The sequence below is a fragment of the Podarcis tiliguerta genome, assembly GCF_965153285.1.
Source record: "Podarcis tiliguerta genome assembly, chromosome: 11".
In the NCBI taxonomy this organism is placed as follows: Eukaryota; Metazoa; Chordata; class Lepidosauria; order Squamata; family Lacertidae; genus Podarcis; species Podarcis tiliguerta.
The window spans coordinates 32552156-32572425 of NC_139544.1; the positions used below are offsets into that span (position 1 = coordinate 32552156).

General features: G+C 43.6%; 1 long non-coding RNA gene across 1 annotated transcript in view; it reads right to left on the reverse strand.

Moving 5' to 3' along the window:
* Positions 1–4528: 4528 nt before the first annotated feature.
* LOC310660160 overlaps positions 4529–20270 on the reverse strand; it is a 63515-nt gene continuing 47773 nt past the window's right edge. Inside the window, exons 2-3 of the long non-coding RNA XR_014503256.1 lie at positions 7538–7647; positions 4529–4650 (exon numbers count right to left, since the gene is read on the reverse strand). This is a non-coding gene — a long non-coding RNA (uncharacterized lncRNA). The remainder of the gene's footprint in view (positions 4651–7537; positions 7648–20270) is intronic.

The window sequence follows — 20270 nt, forward strand, 5'->3', positions numbered from 1 at the left end:
GCCCTTCATTTGAAATCCCAAGGTACTAGTAAGCAAATGGCGTTTCCGTGCGCTCTGGCTTCCGTCACGGTGTTCCATTGCACCAGAAGCAGTTTAGTCATGCTGGCCACATGACCCGGAAAGCTGTCTGTGGACAAATGTTGGATCCCTCGGCCTGAAGCAAGACAAGCACCGCACCCCATAGTTGCCTTTGACTGGAGTTAACTACCAGGGGCCCTTTACCTTTTTTTTACCTACTAGTACAGTAAATTTTAAAAAAATGCAAAGCAAAATAAAACAGCAGCCAACTGGCCATGGCAGATGTTTCATTAATAAATGCAATGGGAGCCTGGGATGATTTGCTACTGTAGACAACATGCCCTGCTGCCCCACCCCTACATCTAGGCCCATACCCTCCAACATTTCTCCAATGGAAATAGGGATGTCCCATTCCATAATGATAATTTTACTATTTATACCCCACACATCTTACTGGGTAGCCCCAGACACTCTGGGCAGCTTCCAACATATATAAAAACATCATAGAAGATTAAACATTAAAAAAACCTTCCCTATACAGGATTGCCTTCAGACGGCTCAGGGGTTGGATAAATCCATACCTTCCAACATTTCCCCAATGAAAAGAGGGACGTCCTAAGGAAAAGTGGGACATTCTGAGATCAAATCAGAAACCAGGATGGCTTCTCTAAATCAGGGACGTCCCTGGAAAATAGGGACACTTGGAGGGTCTGCAGGCCTCCTCTCTGCCTCTCATTGCACCCTGACACCACAGCACCGAGAGTGCAGCACTAAGGGTGAGAATATGGCAGTCAATAAAGCCATTCAGAGCTTCCACCCTATAAGCAATCTTACACTGTTAATGTGCTGGCACCTCAAGTCCCAACTACAGTGCTCCCAAGCAAGTTCACTTCTCTTCCTCTCATTCTTTCACAGCTGTTGTTACTTATTCTTACCACCCCTGCACTGCTGCATATAATTTACATTCCTACACATATCATTTATATTTCGCATCATTGATTCGATTCCAAAAATTTCTTTCCTATTTAGTCTAATAGATGTAAAACATGATTTAGACATTTGCTCATAAATGTGACTGAAACCAGCTGTGCCTCCACAAGTGATTGGATAAAGCACAATATTTAATATCTTTCTGCCTGCATTAATGGGAATTTCACACATTATGTGTGGTAACAAACACATGCTTGCATCCTCATGTGCACATGGTGGGAGGCAGTGGCCTATCCAGCCATTCTGGTGTGTGTCTTAAACAGAAAAGGCTGAAGTTTTAACCCCGCTTACCTGAAAGTAATAACCACTGAATTCAATAGGACTTTCTTCTGAGTAGGCAAGGTTAGCTTTGTGCTGAAAGTGCTGCATATGTGAAACTCATCCCTAAGTACATGCTGACACTATAAACATCTTTCTCTCCCATGTGAGATAAGTGTGTATGCATGTGTATATATCTTCTCTCAGGTGGAATAATTCCATGTGTGCCTAGAGGAAGCACATAGCGTGTGTCACCCAGAAACAAAGAAAGAACGCTTTCTGCTTCTAAAAACAACTTTTTGTTGCTTATTCATATGCAAATGTTACTGTTTATTCATATGAAAATCTTTGTTGTTTATTCATATGCAAATGTTTGCAGATTTCATTGACTGGACAATTAAAATTCACACCATTAATCAACTAAAATTTATTTGAGTGACACTGTAATAGAGAGTGAGAGCGATATGCAGGGACTGGAAACATGGAAGAACATAAGAAGACCTCTGCTGGCCAAAGGCCCATCTAGTTGAGCATACTGTTCTCACAGTGGCCAACCTGATGCCTGTGGTGAGCATGCAAGCAGCACCTGATCATAACAGCGCTCTTCCCTCCTGCAGTTTCCAGCAACTGGTATTCAGAGCCTCTGATCTTGGAGGCAGAGCATAGCCAACTAGTAGCCTTATCTTCCATGAATTGGTCTAATCCTCTTTTAAAGCCATCCAAGTAAGTGGCCATCACTGACTCCTGTGGGAACAAGTTCCTAGGTTTTAACTACCGTATTTTTCTCTCTATAAGACGCACCAGACCATAAGTCACGCCTAGTTTTTGGAGGAGGAAAACAAGAAAAAAATATTCTAAATCCCAGAAGCCAGAACAGCAAGAGGGATCTGGCTTCTGGGATAGCCTCTTGCTGTTCTGGCTTCTGGGATAGCCGCGGGAAGCCTCTTCAGGGCAGTGGGATGAAGGCTCCCTGTGCCCTCAAGAGGCTAAGCCAGAAGCCAAGACAGCAAGCGGGATCGCTGGGCAGCGGGAGGAAGGCTCCGCCAAGAGCCGCGCTCCCTTTAAAGAGCGCGCAGAGTGTGTGCGGCTTTTGGGGGCTGCCCTTCGCCCTCCTCAGGGAAAAGCCTGCAAGCACCACACACACACGGTCCACACGGCTCGTGAAAGGGAGTGCTGAGCAGAGCCTGGGATGCATACAGGCTCTGCTCATCACTCCCTTAACAGAGCTGCGTGGTGCCTGTTTGCGGCTCTTTGGGGCTTTTCCCCGAGGAGGGAGAAGGGACTGACAGGCTGCCCTTCTTCCTCCTCGGGGAAAAGCCCCCAAGAGCTCCACACATGCTCCACACGGCTCTTTAAAGGGAGCGCTGAGCAGAGCCTCCTGCATGCATTTGCTCCATAAGACACACACACATTTCCCCTTACGTTTTAGGAGGGGGAAAGTGCGTCTTATAGAGTGAAAAATACGGTATTCACTCTGTGAATAAGCACTTAACCTTGATCTGTCCTGAATCTTCCAGCATTCAGCTTCCTTGTATGTCCATGAGCGCTAATGTTATAAGAGAGGAAGAAAAACTTTTCTCTTTCCGCTTTCTCCATACCATACACTGGTACCTCTGGTTGCGAACGGGATCCGTTCCGGAGCCCTGTTCACAACCTGAAAGGAACGCAACCTGCATCTGCGCATGCGTGGGTCGCGATTTGCCACTTCTGCTCATGCGCGTGACATCATTTTGCACGTCTGTGCATGCACGAGCGGTGAAACCCAGAAGTAGCCCTTTCCGGTACTTCTGGGTCGCCACAGGATGCAAGCTGAAAACACGCAACCTGAAGCAAATGCAACATGAGGTATGATTGTAGTTGCATAGGCTTCTATTGTGTCACCTCTTGCTTACCTTTTCTCTAAACAAAAAAGCCTCAAATCAGTGGTGTAGCATAGGCGGAGGGTGTCACGGGGTGGTTACACCAGGTGCAAAATTGTTAGGAGGCGTTGGTGTTGCCTCAGTACAGCTGCATGCTTCCCTTGGTGGGCTTTGTTGAAAACGGCTTCTCCATGCAAACCAGGAAGTGACCTCTCCAAGACAACAGAACAATTCTTCTTTCCTTATCTCTGCAGCTGCAGTCTTCTGAGTGATGCAGACACCATTAGGCAGTTTAATGCACATGCATACTCCATCCATTTCCCTCCCTCCCCTCCACACAGCCCGGGGCTGTGCAACCCACACTACGCCACTGCCCCAAATGCTCCAACTTTTCCTTGAAATGGAACTGCTGCACCCCCTTTCATTCTGGTTGCCATTTTCCAAATCTTTTCCACCTCTGCAACCTCCTCTTTGAGGCCAGGCAACCAGAACTGTAGACAGTGTTACAATTGTGGTTGCACCATAGAGTCATCTAATGGCATTATAAAACCAGCAGTTTTCTTTTTCGTTCCTTTCCTAATGACCCCTAGCATGGAATTTGCCTTTTCCACAGCTGCTACACAATGGGTCCACATCTTCAGGCACACTCATATATACAGCAGCAGCAGCAGGAACGCTTGGGTAAGGCTGCTTGTCTGTGAGGGTGTCTTTTGCTGGATCAGGATGTTTAGCTTTCATAAGGCCAGTGCAGAAAATCACATCTCATATTTCTCTCAGGGGCAGATTTAAAATTCTACCTATCAATCCACTCTGGTTCTTGATTTGTCTCAAAAGTAGCAACCTTATTCCAATGTAAGCAGAGCTAAATTTCATTTTGAAATACAGGAGCTACACATTAGTTTCCCAAATCAGATGATGACTTGTAATAAATATTTTAAATCTGAATTTCATTCCTACCAACAGCAGACATTTCAAGATTATTTCTGTTTAACCTAACAAAGCCATGTCAGCAGAGATAAAAATTATGCCAGAAAAGATCAGTCAGTATAATCTTATAGAATGATAGAAGATGACTTTATTCTTGCCATATTTTTTACCTGGCTGAGCTAACTGCAATCCTTTTATTGTGGTTTAGAAGGCATATATAAAACATACATTTCTGAATGCGGCTCTGCTTTCAATTTATTTGATTTGTGGAATTAATCAGATTATGCTAATATTTAACAGAGGGTTTTTTTAAAAAAAACAATCAGATTTTATTCCTCTTGGCTGTGCTCAAATGAATCATATCCCTTGCATTATGTGACATTTTTCTTTTTCTTTCTGAAAGGCCCGCGGGCATTATCTGAACATTCTTTAACTTGTATAACGTCAAATGTGCATTTCTCTATCATCTTCCAAAGTGGTTTATTGAGGTGAAACTGAAGACCGCATGAAAAATAGAACAAAACAAAAACATTATTTGATATGATTAATGTCTGTTCAGGGAGAGGATCATGTCACCAGAATTCTTCAGGCCATCAATCTGGAAAAAACACAAAATGTTTCTAAATGGCACAACCCTGTGATTCTAGTGCTCGTATTACCACAAAAGGCAGTATTTGCCTTGTTTGTATGGAAACACGAACACAGCACCCACCTCTTTACAATTGAACCACAATGCCTATAGGAAGGAGGTTGGTTCCCCTCACATAATGATACTGAAGCATAGGAGTCTCATGAGATTAGAGATTTGGCCCGGAGGCTGTCTCATAAGACTTCAGACAAGGTGCATTACAGACAACTCCCAAATGTCCTGTTTAACGAAGACATTCTGAAAAAAGCAGCTTAGTTGTGAAGACAGTAAGAAAATCAAGCAACCCCAAAGTCAGGAATACCCCCAGGCTGAGCTGTCCATGGCCTGCAAACAGTAACTCCACAGAGGAGTGATTCAGGTTTTATCCTGTTCCCTCCCACTGGAGTCAACGGGGGTGGGGATTACACCCCATCTTATTGTGGTCAAGTTTCCTACTAGGGTAGTGGGCAAGGGATAATTAGGAATCGGTATTGGTTTGTCCCTCTCCTATGCCACTCACAGCACATCCACAACGTTTTCCACTCTGGTTATATTTCTAACATGTATTCATTTCATTCATTCATTTGCTATATTTCTAGGTCGCCTTCATCAGTTTCCATCAGAATCACAGGGTGGCATACCGTATTCATATTTAAACAAAGAAAACAATTATAAAATGAAAATCAAAACAATTGATGCAACCGAACAGTTACAACATCAGTTACCACAACTATTTCACTGCAGCAAATGGGACACTTCTAATTCATGTCGGTCTCTTCAAACAATTCATCTCAATGTCCCAATGGCCTGGGTGAAAAGATAGGTCTTAGGACAACAACAGAACCCTACTAGTGAAGATGTCATATGCAAGGGGAGGGAATTTCAGAAGTTTCCTTAGATGAATCTGCAAATCTAATGCTTTTATGGATTTTGATGTTAACAAAAAGAGTGTGTGTTTAATATTGTTGTGTATGTGTTTTATTTTACAGTTCCGTTTTTACAGCTCTCCTTTTCCACACTTGCTAATTTCCACACCTCATCTAAGAGCTCCCTTTTTAGGATAGATTTATGGAGAGACTTGTTAACATGGCAATAACCACATTTTTCACTCTGCTACTGCCTGTCAGCACCTACCTTATAGGGGCACTAGATGATTCAGACTCAGCTGATCTGGCACACAGAATGACTTCTCTACAGACAAAGGTGAGCTTCTGCCATTGCAATGAGAGCGGAAAAGTTTTGTTTGCAAGTGGGGAATAGGACTATGTGTTCTCAGAGACTAGAAGCATCCAAACACCAGTTAGAACATATAAGTTTACCTCCTTCGCTTCCTATCTCCAATCAGCATGTAGGGTAAGGGTGGAAGCATTTCCGTAAGAAACCCAGAACTTGCTGATTTCCATACAGTTCTGGGTTCATTCTAGAAAGAGCAGAGGAGGTGTGTGTCACATCCTGCCTCAAGTGGCCTCAAGTGCTCCAAAAGGGCAGCAATGTCACCACTGCTTTGGTGTGCTGGAGACTTTGAAGAACACCAGGTAATGCCCAGCACAATCTGGGAGATGTCTCTGGGCCTTGCCAAGCTTTGCTTTGTACTCAAAAACTCTGCTTACAACTGTGGCTGAAAATGTATTGCTTGAACTGTATCATATTTTTAAGGTATATTTTAGCTCAATAGCCTACCATGTTTTCAGACCTGGCACTAAGGATGCTCAAATCTTTCAATTTAAGTTTTTCTTAGCTTCTCATTTTTCCACTCTTAAGACGAGCTCTGCACATTAGTTTGCATAATTTAAAAAATTAACAAATCTCCATGAAAATTCAGCTGCATTTTAGTGTGAATTTCTCCACCTATACATATCTTTGTATACAATTTTGTCTAATACATACATTTTTGCAAAGCAATTTTGCCTTATATAATGCACTTGTGCATGTTATTTTCACTAATATGTGTATTTTTATAGGCACTTTACCCCAGTGTGCATTACTTTGCTAGAGAAGTGTGTTACAAAATTCAGAGAATTGCAAATTTCAAAGGATGACTGTGTTTCAGTACACATATTGTTCTGGGAAGTGTGAATTAGTTAGGTTCACCTTATGAACTGGACTGAATTTCTTCGCCATCAGTATCTGGGTCCCACTTTTAAACCAAACATGCATTTTGAGAATCCATTTCTTAATTTTGTACCCTATTTTTGTATGGTGGCAGCACTGTTGCTATAACCCCTCTTAGATCAGGCCACAACTCAGTAGTGAGACCCAACTCACCAGTCAAAGACCAAAGGCATAGCTGTCCCTTCCTACCATCCCTTGTTCAGGAGAAGAAAACCTCCATCCCTTGCTCAAAGCATATTGTTTGTGCAAACTGAAGCAATGAATTGCCAACCTGCTTGCTCACTGGCCTGTTCTCCTGGTGATTCAGTTTGAATTGTCTGTCCTTTCTGTAAATCTTAATGCCTCATTAGATTGCATTAAAGATGACAGTGCCTATTGATGGTAGGTCTGAAAACCAGAGATTATGGTGTCATACAACACCAGGCAATATATGAGTCATTCAGCCCCTTTGAAAGTGTCTCACATCTGGCTGGCAGTGAATGGAGCCACTGTCAAACCATTTGCTGTTGTAGTACCTGGTTCCTTATGTTCCAATTACAAGTTTTGAATGAAGGAGTTAGGAGAGTCTGGGGAATTGTGGCCGTAGTTCACACAAGCTAGCTAAACAAAGGAAGCCCTGTTCCTCATTATGCTCCTGCACTTAATTAGGAAGTGAGTTTGTTGATCGCTAGCTGCATCAAGAACCACTCATTTATAGCAGAACAGTTTAGCGATTCTATGAAAGTTTATTTCAATGACATCTTACACTTTGGCCAGGAGGGAGAGGCCTTTGTTTCATCTGAAGTGAAATATGTTTCTTGTAGTCATTTGCCTTGACAGGAGGAGGAGGAGGAGGAACAGCCGTGTTTTCTTTCACTGGGAGGACACATAATGGAACGGGAGGGGAGAAATGGGAAACATGTCATTGCAGTAGGCAGTTAATTGTTTTAGGAATGGCACTTTGTAACATGGGTGCTTGAAGATGCCGCGTTGGTGCCGTTCCCATAACTTTTGGCTAAGAGATCAAGGTCAAATCACTTACAGGTCTGACAATTTATCACTCTCTGTTTGGAAAGTGCTGATTTTACTGGTTTATAAAACAATGTAATGCTTTCTCTCTGGACACGCTGAAGGCTATCTCATCTGGGAGGCTGATAATTCAATCAGCAAGCAAGAGAGGCAGAATGCAGTTGGCTTATACTAAAGATGCCTCGCTACAGAGGAAGTAATTGTTGTGGCCATCCTCTCCACAGAAAATGCACGCACAGTCCTTTTCCATTACCTAAGGATGCCAGCCAATAACCCATTTAAGCAATGCTTCGTTCCCAGGTCTAGCAGAAATAAATGGCTAAGGAAATGCCTTGCTAAAAAGCTGATTACATTCCAGTACGTTGAGAATGAAAATCACCTGAAAAAAATGTTCATTCATGGCCCAAGAGTAACATTAATGTTCACCTATGTTTCTGCAGTTTGAATGTATGAATAGAGAAGCTATTAAAAGCAATGCTAATATTCTCTTCTCTTTCTTGGCTGTTTCCCCCCTACTGTTTTAAGCCAACTCCATTATCTAGCTGTGTGCTGTTTCAACCTTAGGTCAGAGAGACCCAGAATGTCAAGGGTCCAATATAAGGCAGTGCAGTGCACAAGAAAGAACAAACCTATTCATTAAAGAAAATGTTTCAGTTTTAGGGCAATACACACACACACACACACACACACACACGTGCACACACACACACAGATATACTGAGGTAAAATGCCAAAAAGAATTAGAGCTCTTCCACAATTCTCTGTGCTGGCCATGATTTTCTGTGTTTTACTTCTTTTATCCTTAACCAATTTTCTAATATGACAGCCTTCCCCACCCCCCACAAGTGCCGGTTTTGACCTATAAAACCTTATGCAGCTCAGGACCCCAATACGTCAAGGATTGCCTCTTCCCACATAAACCAGCCTGGCCCCTGCATCAGGGGCATAGCATGGGGAGGTCTGGAGGGGCGTAGTCCTGTGTGCATGATTTTAAGGGGGCTGAGTCAGGGGCCCCCACACAGGGATCCCCGTACTGCCCTGCCTGCCACCTGGTGTCTCTGGGCCTTGCCACTGCGCCCCCAGCCCCCTTGCCGAATGGCCGTCTGGCCAGTGATGGGGGATATGCCTGCCAAGGGCCACGTCGCCTGGGTCAGTTCCCTGCTACACCAGCAGGCATCACTAACCATTAAGCCTCACTAATCATTAAGCTTGCTAGTAACAGCAAAGCAGAAGAGAATTCAGTGGAAGACACAAGATTAGTGCAACATAATAGGAAGACCGGGGTAGGGGAGAAGACTTGAGTGTTCATTGGTAGTTGAAACATTGGTAGCTCAATCAATTGTGTCTGGAAGAAAATATACCATAGTCTCAAGCTGAGATTTAGCACATTGTTATTAATTATGGAGCAATCAGGTTTGGCAAGTACAAATGTATTCAATCACTGCATTTCTATATCAATTCCCCATAGCAACATGAGTGCATGTTTATCAAAAGAATGTTAAATGTTATCCTTTATGTGATATATTTTAGTGTATATGAGGTCAATATAACTTGATATTCAGTTGAACAGGGCAAGTTATATAGGTCTGGGTGACCTAGCTTAGTGACAAAGCACACGCAGAAGGTCCCATGCTCAAACCTAGTATCTCAAGGAAGGACAGGAAAGGACCTCTGGAAAGCTGGTGCAGGTCAGTGTAGATGGGATGCAGAACCTGTCTCTGTCCAGATGTTGTTGGACTCCAACTTCCATTATCCTTAACCGTTAGCCATGCTAGCTAGGGCTGATGGGATGCAGAGTACCATAGCTACTGGAGGGCCAAGGTATCCTCATTACTGGTTTAGACAATACCTAGCAAGTTAAGTAGACTAATGGTCTGAGACAGTGTAAGGCAGCTTCCTGGATGAAGTAAATGGCTTAAGACAGTCATGGGGAACCTGTGGTCCACCTTATGCTGTTGGACAACAACTTCTATCCACCTGAGCTAGCATGGCCAATGATTAGGGATGATGGGAGTTGGAGTCCAACAACATTTGGAGGGTACTATGTTGGATAACCTTGCAGTATGAAAGTATTATAGTTGATATAAAGCCACACGTTTCCAATGCCTCACCAAAGAGTCCTTGCAGCATCTAATATTCAATGCAGTCTTTTAAAGCTCCTGGACAAAGCAAATTGCAGCATTAAGACTACCACTTTCAAACTTCTCCCTTGTGCTTTCTTCACACCAAGAGACAGAGAAAACAAAATTCTCAGCAACACTCAAGAACAGACAGTGTGTAATCCTAAAGTGCTACTTCTATAATACTTAGCTTTTGGTGGGCTGGAGTTTTGCTTTTCCTTCAGGAAACCATTAATCAGATCCCCAAGTACAGCAATTGGACCATGTCCAACAGGCGCTGAACTAGGCTTCCCCTCCTGTTGTCTCAGACATAATATGACCAAAAAGGGAGTAGACAGTGGGAAATCAAGATTTAAAGCACAGTGTGTTAAACAAACAAGGTGTTTCCAAGGCATTGCCAGCAGAGAGTATTTCGTTCTACTAAATTATTGCAGAATCACAATTTGGGCTAATAATACACCTGATCTCAACAATCAATGGTAGCCTCGCCTCGACCTGCATTCTCTGTGCATTAAGTGCAGGCACAGCCGGCTTGGGCATAGGCTGCTCTGTACACTGCAGCCACTGCCAGCCCAAGCTGGGAAAAGAGGCACACGGACGCAGCAGTGGCCCTACATGCCCGCACACACATGTCTTTTTCCCTGGCTCGGGCTGGCAGTGGCTTGGGCTGTCCTCTTTTTTGCTCTTCAATATATGGCAACCCTCAACGAAAGCATCCATGACAGACGACCCTCCAACCTCTGCTTGAAGACCTCCAAGGACGGAGAGTCCACAACCATTCCACTGCATAGATCATGGCAGCTGGCCTGACTATGACTAGTGTCATATCTGACCAGTGGCCATGCTTAGTTGGAGATGATAGGAGTTGGAGTTCAACAACTTCTGAAGAGTTCCCATCCCTACTATGTTCAACATGACAATATATAAATATTAAGCAATTTTAGAGCCCACTGACGTCAATTAAATTGTCGTGGTTAATATAAAAAAAAAACTGAGTAAAGGAATGCATGGTGCTAAATCATACATAGTTTGCTTCAAAACTGAAAGCAGAGTTACAGCACAATCTATACATGTTTACTCAGAAGTTGCTGGAATAGGCAGCAGCCTTGAATTAACACTTACTGCATTGAGAAGAAAATGTCGGTAAGGGGTTAATGTATCTGGGAGAGGGGGCTGGGTGGCTTTCCTGGGTTGTGAGCTTAGTTTCAGTTTCCCCTTCCCTCACTTGCTTGCTTCTGTTTGCAGCATGTAATGGATGATCATCTTAAGTAAAGGAACCCGTTTAAATCTTATAGCTATGCCTGTCTTGCTTGGAATAAGACAAAGAACCTACACTGCAACAGAAGTAAGTCCCACTGTGTGCTCAATGGGGCTTGCTCCCTAGTGTTTAGGCTTGTAGCCTTAACCTTCTGTTCCGGAATAAAACTGGCTGCTAACTATACCAACCACTGTGACTAAATTGACTCCAAAAGCTGTGAATTCCATCAGAAAGATAAATTGATGAAAGATCACCAGAGATGTTGTTTCGGGACTGGACATGCAAGCAGAACTGTTCCAAGTCTTTCCCCATAGCAGGAAGTTTCCATTCCAAAGCTGGGAATATAAGGAAATCATTCAGATCTGTGCAGAATTCCATCTCTTTTGTGTCAGGCAGATAACAAAGATATTGTAACTCCTTTGGTGGAACCAAGGGCACTCAGCTGGGGAGAACTTTCATTCTGCCACAAAAAAATAAATTCACAAAAGTTCAGTTTATAAATGTTTGGACCCAAAGAACTATGAGTGGAAGGGGGAAATATATTAGTACAGTGGTACCTCGGGTTACATACGCTTCAGGTTACATACGCTTCAGGTTACAGACTCCGCTAACCCAGAAATAGTGCTTCAGGTTAAGAACTTTGCTTCAGGATGAGAACAGAAATTGTGCTCCGGCGGCACTGCAGCAGCGGGAGGCCCCATTAGCTAAAGTGGTGCTTCAGGTTAAGAACAGTTTCAGGTTAAGTACGGACTCCGGAACAAATTAAGTACTTAACCTGAGGTACCACTGTACTGTACTAAACACTCAGACCCTTCAAGTGTCCCTATTTTCCAGGGACGTCCCAGATTTAGAGAAGCCGTTCCAGTTTCTGATTTGATCCCAGAATGTCCTCCTTTTCCTTAGAATGTCCCTATTTTCCTTGGAGAAATGTTGGAGGGTATGGAGTTATGCGACCCAAGCCAAGGAGATAAGTTTAGGGTTGCCATGTTTCAAAAAGTGAAAATCCGGACATAAGAGTTGTTCAGTTTTTTTGCAGAATCTCCCCCCAAAAAATTGACAGTTACCGTATTTTTCGCCCTATAGGACGCACTTTTTCCCCTCCAAAAATGAAGGGGAAATCTGGGTGCGTCCTATGGGGCGAATGCAGGCATCGCGGACCTCTCCGCAAACAGCAGGAGCGCTCCCGCTGCTTGCGGAGAGGTGCCTGCATGCTGAAGCCTGCGCGCGCTGAGCTCAGCGCGTCCAGGCTTCGCGGACCTCTCCGCCAGCAGCGGGAGCGCTCCCGCTGCTAGCGGAGGGGTGCCTGCATGCTGAAGCCTGCGCGCGCTGAGCTCAGCGCGTCCAGGCTTCACGGACCTCTCCGCCAGCAGCGGGAGCGCTCCCGCTGCTAGCGGAGGGGTGCCTGCATGCTGAAGCCTGCGCGCGCTGAGCTCAGCGCGTCCAGGCTTCGCGGACCTCTCCGCCAGCAGCGGGAGCGCTCCCGCTGCTGGCGGAGGGGTGCCTGCGTGCTGAAGCCTGCGCGCGCTGAGCTCAGCGCGTCCAGGCTTCGCGGACCTCTCCGCTAGCAGCGGGAGCGCTCCCGCTGCTGGCGGAGGGGTGCCTGCGTGCTGAAGCCTGCGCGCGCTGAGCTCAGCGCGTCCTGGCTTCGCGGACCTCTCCGCTAGCAGCGGGAGCCAGCACTGGGCTCCCACGGCTTGCAGAGAGCTGCCTGTTTGGGGGCTGGGGTCGGGGGAAGCTCGGGCTTCCCCAACCCCGCGCCTGGGGGGGAAATAATTTTTTTCCTTTATTTCCCCCCCAAAAAACTAGGTGCGCCTTATGGGACGGTGCGTCCTATAGGGCGAAAAATACGGTATGTCCGGGAAATTGCAGACTTATGGCAGCAAACCTTTAAAAGACACCTGGAGGCAGCCCTGTACAGGGATGTTTTTTCATTTTTAATGTTTCATTATATTTTTATATATGGTGGAAGCCATCCAGTCAGGTATAATGTTGTTATTGAATTGGACATCCCTATTTTCATAGGAGAAATGTTGGAGGGTATGCTCTGTGCCATAATGCAGCAGTGGTGTGTGGAATAAAATATCCTGAAAGATGCCTGGGCTGGCTGGCTCATATCCTGAACAGGAGCACTCCACGTTGCCGGTCCTACTTGTAAATAGATGCTTACAAAGCCTTCAGTGTTTATTCCTCCAGGAGGAAGCTGTCAAGCGGATGCTGTCAAAAGCAGCCCATTCAGAGATCTGATTTACACACACTTGTAACTGTTGTTTGACAGAGAAGAAGGTCTGCAGACATAACTACAGAGAAGTTTCCACCAGGTATATAATGTTCTAAACAAATCTTTTTGTTGCACCAGCCATTTTTTTTTTAAAAAAAGAGCATCGTTTGGTTTAAATGGGTTTCTGGCTTAGGGATCTTTTAAAAGGAAAAATGGAAAAAAAGTCGGCCTTCACAATATTTCATAGGAAACTTCCATAAGTAAAAACATCCTAGGCCAGGAAATTTTATACTCATCCTCAGTTCTACCTCTTTAAAATATTTTAAAGGAAACACTGTTTGTTCTCTGTGACTGGTTAATTGCATTTTAATTTGGTAATTGCAAACAGATCCCAGTGTCTTAGCTTCCCCATAAGCATAATAAATATTAATGTGGTGGAACAAGGGATGCACTTGCGAACTCCAGAGGCAGGGATGGGAATTCGATTCGCTGATCATTTCTCCTGTATCACATGGTTTTGATTAAAGGCTTTCTTGAAACAGATGTAGTATGCAGGACATATATAATACATGCAGCTTCTATAAACATGAAATGCTTACCAATATATATTTCATTTTATCCATTTTAGTTCAAACCACGAAGCCCATTTGGCTCATATTTCTCCTAGCATTCATTCTAATTCTCAGTCGACCCATTGTAGTAGATTCAAACAATGGGTTTGCTTTTGAAAAAAAAAGTTTATCATGAAATTAGGAGAGATTCAACTCTACCATTCTATGATTTTCAGGCGTTGCAGTATATGAAACAGCACACTCTATTCAACCTTCCAATGCATCCCTAGAAGTGTTTCTGCCGTGCTTATTTTATTTTTAAATTGCCCAGTCAAAATTCCTGAGTTTATCCAGATTTGATTTGATTTGTAACATTTCTTACCCGCACTTCACAAAAATGGTTTTACTTTTCTAAGAAATGTATTCTCATTTTATAGAAACTATTCTTTTGCTTGATTGTGCAAAGAGTAAGTGGTAATATGAGTACTCTCTTCCAAGCTCACCTGAGGATTTATGTCATTAAATAACCACTTCCCATGTGTTTGAGATATATCTGTATATCTGTGCGTGTGTGCACACATGCATGCACACATGTATAGACACACACACACATGCCGTTTTGTGAAACTATCTGTTGCTTTCTATTCATCACCGATCCCATTTCCTTTCTTACCTTCTGTGACTGTTGTCATTCCTACATGCTTCTATCCCAGCATTGACATTGTGTGTTTATGTTTATGCAAAGTTATGAATATTCACAGAAGTGCACATGAATGTCAAACATTTTTTTTAAAAAAAATGGTACTTTATAGGTAAATGATTGAGCACTAGCCGAGCCATGTGCATTCCTCCATATGCCTGCTGTCTTCCTATATTAAGTGACTGTGGCTTTCCATTCCTTACATTAGAAAGAGAATGTAAGGAAGGTTGTGAGCTGCTCCTTACTGCTCTGTCTCCCATTGTTTCAAGTCATACCCCCTCTACCGCAGCCTCACCCTCTTCTGGTATCAGAGTCGGGGTTGGACTAGATGACCCTTGGTGTCCCTTGCAACTTTATAATTCTATAATTGTATGAAGAAGCATGAGAATATTTTTGTTTTGGGATTCCTCTCTGGTCGTGTAAGTTAGATTGCTGGAAATACAAAGGAAGAATTCATTACAGTCATAAAGGTAAAGTAAAGGTACCCCTGCCCGTACAGGCCAATCTTGACAGACTCTAGGGTTGTGCGCCCATCTCACTCAAGAGGCCGGTGGCCAGCGCTGTCCGGAGACACTTCCTGGTCACGTGGCCAGCGTGACATTGCTGCTCTGGCGAGCCAGAGCCGCACATGGAAACGCCGTTTACCTTCCCGCTAGTAAGCAGTCCCTATTTATCTACTTGCACTTTGATGTGCTTTCGAACTGCTAGGTTGGCAGGCGCTGGGACCGAACAACGGGAGCGCACCCCGCCACGGGGATTCGAACTGCCAACCTTTCGATCAGCAAGTCCTAGGCACTGAGGCTTTTACCCACAGCGCCACCCGTGTCCCACCATTACAGTCATACCTCAGGTTAAATATGCTTCGGGATGAATATTTTCGGGTTGTGCTCCGCGGCGACCCAGAAGTAACGGGTCATGTTACTTCCGGGTTTCGCCGCTCACGCGTGCGCAGAAGCTCAAAACGACATCATGCGCAGAAGCGGAGAATCGCGACCCGCGGATGCGGGTTGCGTTCACTTCAGGATGTGAATGGGGCTCCGGAACGGATTCCGTTCACATCCAGAGGTACCACTGTACTGCCAATTCCTCTGTGACAATAGAGCCAACTATGGAGTTAGAGAATACTTTCCTATATTAAGAGGCCTATCCTAGATCACTAAATAGGACCCTCCTACTAGCATAAGAGCGGCACTGATGAATCTGCATTTATTTATTTATTCTGTTAATTTAGTGAGGCAAGGGTGATTGAAGTCAGAGATGTAAAAACAGCTTTATGGAAATCAGAATACCCATGGCTATAAACAGATGTTTTCTAGATTAGCAGCTAGTGAGCTTTGACATTTGTATAGTGAACTGTTTGTTTATCTATCCCTTGCTTTTTGTGCGTTTATAATCTGCCCCCTTCCCTCCCCATTTCTTCTGCTTTCTGAAGCTGTAAGAGTTTACCAAAATACCACTGCATTTGAAATTGCAGCTTTAAAGTCATCCATTCTCAGCATTCTTAATGCCAAGGGCATCAGCATTTCTGTTGAATGGTATTACCTATGATTCTTCACACAGTTCAAACAAAAGTGGCATGAGTTTTCACAGAACCATTCAGCAGTAATTTCCATAGAATCAATGGAGACTTAAACAACTTTTATGTGTTTCATTCAGTAGCACGATTGCCATTGCCTCAGTGTTTGGTCCTAAACCATTCCAACTCACATGGGTTGCTGGCATAGCTCAGTTGGTAGAGCATGAGTCTGTTAATCTCAGAGTTGTGGGTTCAAGACCCACGGTGGACAAAAGATTCCTGCATTGCAGGGGATTGGACTAGATGACCCTCATGGTCCCTTCCAACTCTACAGGCCTATGATTCTATGTATACATCTTCATGTCTATTCCTACTGCCAAAGTTACATCACTCCTTTTATGGCTGATATCACCAGCGCGGTCAACTAAAATGGTGGCTGAAATACATGCAACATCATTAACGCTAAAGGATGAATAAGACACTATAACTGTACAAGTTGAGATACACTATCCCCAACTATGAGAACTTTGACATTAAAAAAATAATAATCAATAAAGGTTTTTGTTGATCCAGAAAGGTAGAAATGTGTCACTTTTGTTTTCAAAATCAGGCTTCTCAATCTACATTATTTGGCACTCCATTCATCCCTTTCTAGCCCATCTATTCTCTACCCAATCTAATGAGGACCATTTGAGAAACATATGGAGGAAAATGATGTCACCTCTTGTATGGCCTTCTTTACCAAAGTTTAAACAGAAATGACTGATGTCCGTATGTGCTAATTACTTAGAAAATGAATGGTTCTTTTTCAAGCGGTAGGCAGACAATGAGACACCCAGAAATATATATGGGGGGGGATTCTGACCCTATTAATTCATTCTGTACTTCCTTTGAAGAAAGCCAGAAATAAACCAGATATCTCTCTGGCTTCCTCTATCAGCCTTGTAGATAATCCCACTTTGGTAACAGTCCATATGGGCAATGATCAATCGGTGGGAGTGGATTAACAGCAATCTGAAAACACACTGCAACAAAGGCTTTCCCTCGCAACCTGGCTCACAGTCAGAGAATTAGCTTTGTAAAGTAATTGCTGACAGATGAAAGATAAATATGCTGTTATCATAACAATGTTCTCTCACTCTTTAGAAAAGGGGGATGGCTTAAAGTTTAAAACACCTGGTTATAAAAGACTAGTTCGTTCTTTAAACACAGCAATCTAACTTCTGCATAAAGTTTAGGACTACACTGTGCTTTTAAAATGGGAGTGGGATTGTCACACAGTAAAGCGTAAAAAATCTGGGGTTTCAATACCACTGGCTTTTACTAAGTGAAGTATTTTTTCATTACTTCTTTTCATACTGTAGCTGTGGCAGGTATTCCCACGTTACATCTCTTTATGAAAGCTCACTGCAATTCTGGATGCAATTCTGGATACACCCCTCCTTGGGGAGGATATACCATTTATTCTGAAGGAGATGAAAGTAGAAGAGTAAATGTTATTTCTAAATGTTCCATAGTGAGGTTATTAGAACTGTAGCCTACTTATGAAAGAGCTGCTGATATTCAGTCAATGAATACACATAGATGACATCATCCTATGGAACCTGTGCAGTCAGGGGTGTAGGAAGGGGGGCGGGGGTGGGTCGCCCCAGATGCCATCATGGAGGGGGGTGACAAATTATCAAGGAACAATTACTGCCCTACTAGGGCGGTTCATAAAAAACTTTTTTGGGAAAATGCCTGCTCCAACGGTTTTATCTTACTACACTAGGGATTATATAGCTATATATGAAATTTCATGCATATCAGTTAATAGCTTGACCCTCCTCCACGAAAATAGCTGTTTACTTGGCCATTTTCCTATGTCGTGAAGGCTGAAATTTCAATTCAACTGGTGCATCATAAAAATCCGAGTGCTCCACATACAAACACTGGCACCCTGATACAGGGGATTTGAGACAGACAAACTAGGAAGCAGGACCAAAGAACAATCCAGGAAGCAGGACAGAAGAATTAATCAGGAGCAGAGGACCACCTGAGAGTCAGGACCAAAGAACAACTAATAATACAGCAACACACCACAGCTCAAGAAGCTGTTGTTTAGCTGCACAAGGAGCTCTTTATACTCCTTTCTGTCCAGAAGAAGACAATGGTGTGCCAGATTGGGCAGAACCAGTCTGGAAGGTTCTTCACTGAGAAGGATGATAACTGCAGTTCAGTGGCTCACCACATCAAGCAGACACACACAGACTCCTGACATCCCTATGATGTAGTCCCAAGAAAATCAGCCCTTGCTTAAGCTGCTGGTTGTCCTCCGAGTGTGGGGGAGCTTGCATTGTCATCAAGATCATGGCTGGAGGGAAAGGGGCATGTCCACTCCTGCAGTTCAGATCTTGATCATCTCCTGTACCTGCTATGGCAACAACAAAAGACTGACACATTAACAACACTCAAGCATGTCATCTGTCATCTGCTTTGGCCCCTAGTTACCAATATGAATGAAGAATGTCTTGTTTTCTGTGCAGTCAAGTTCTGCCATTCTATAGCGCAATACAAGCTGCAAACAAAATTAAAAGTCCCAAAGTCCCATTCTTGAAGAAAGGATGCCACACAGGGAAAGACTCGGCCTGTACAGTAGTTAATGGCATAATAAATAGAGAGTGGGAGAGTGTAATTTTTCAACAGGAGGGTCAAAGAAGAACAGGCAGGGATCATTTTACACATGTCTGATTGATGCGTGACCACACACACGCTCAACACCTCAGACCCAGAAGTGGCCGGGAAAAGGGGCAAAATGGGAGTGGGATGGGGCAGGCTTAAGCACACTCCATCAGCTTGAGGAACACAACCACCGCACAAACAGGGAGTTTGTATTTGAGCACAGCGCAAAGCAAGTGAAGTTGTAACGAAGTGGGAAAGTGGAATTCTCAGATCAGAAGTGGGGGAGGGGGTTATCTGATGTAGGTAATAAGACACAACAGAAGATTACACAAAAGTGAGAAGTGAAGCCTCAGGTTGTTCGTGAACAATGAAATGTAATTATGGCAGAAAAACATAAAGAATTGTGAAATGCATAGCACAATGGGCAAGGTGCCAGTCTCATAATCTGAAGGTTGTGGGTTTGAGCCTCGCATGGGGTGGCAGAACTTTTCCCACCCTCATGTAAAAGACAGATCTTGTCTATAAAAGCTTGTCTTGTCTATAAAATTTCGCGAGCCAGTGAAGTATAGTGAACATAGCATCAGCAGTGCTATTTTTCTAGAAAAAGAGGTACCGGGACTCACCATGAACGCCTCCCTTGTTCTCTTATAATAGCAATAGAGCCCACCTGAGAGGTGAGTTCTAGTGAGTTCCAGCTGAAGAAAAGCCCTGAGTGTCAGACTAGTACCTGAGAAACCAGGGTTCAAATCCCCTCTCAGCCATGAAGCTGACTGAGTGCCTTTGTGCCAGTCGCCACGGTTGTGCTGGGGTTGTTGTGAGGATACAATGGGGAGAACAAAAACCATGGAGGCTACCTCAGACTCCTTGGAGGAAAGGCAATGTAATCAATAGATAATAAAATATTACCAGATGTAAATAAAATTTATCAGCAGACTAATTCAACTATCAAGTGACAGCGATGTATGTTCCAGCAAAAACAACAAAAGTACTCTAGCATCTCAAAAGACTAACAAATTTTCCTATGGCATAAGCTTTCACAAGTTTCAATTCCCTTAATCAGGTACATGAATTATAACTCTCAATTGCAGGTATATACAGATTATTGTAAAGGGTTGTAAATTTTGGAGTCAGAGCAATGAAATGCAAGAGGTGCAGATAGTAACAATTCAATCAGAGTTGAAATGTATTCAAAATATGCACAGAGGACACTAGTCTATGAAAGCCTATGCTCTCATAACATTTGTTAGCCTTTAAAATACTGTAATACTCTTCGATGGTTCATCAGTCAATGAGTATGATCTACTGGGACACTCCTATGAATGGGATCTGTCCAAAATCACATAACACTCTGACACAGCTCAAATTCATTTCAGGAAAATTTGTGCAGGAGGACTTCCTCATGGACTTCTAAAAAGAGGACAAAGTACTGAAACTGTGGGCTGTGAC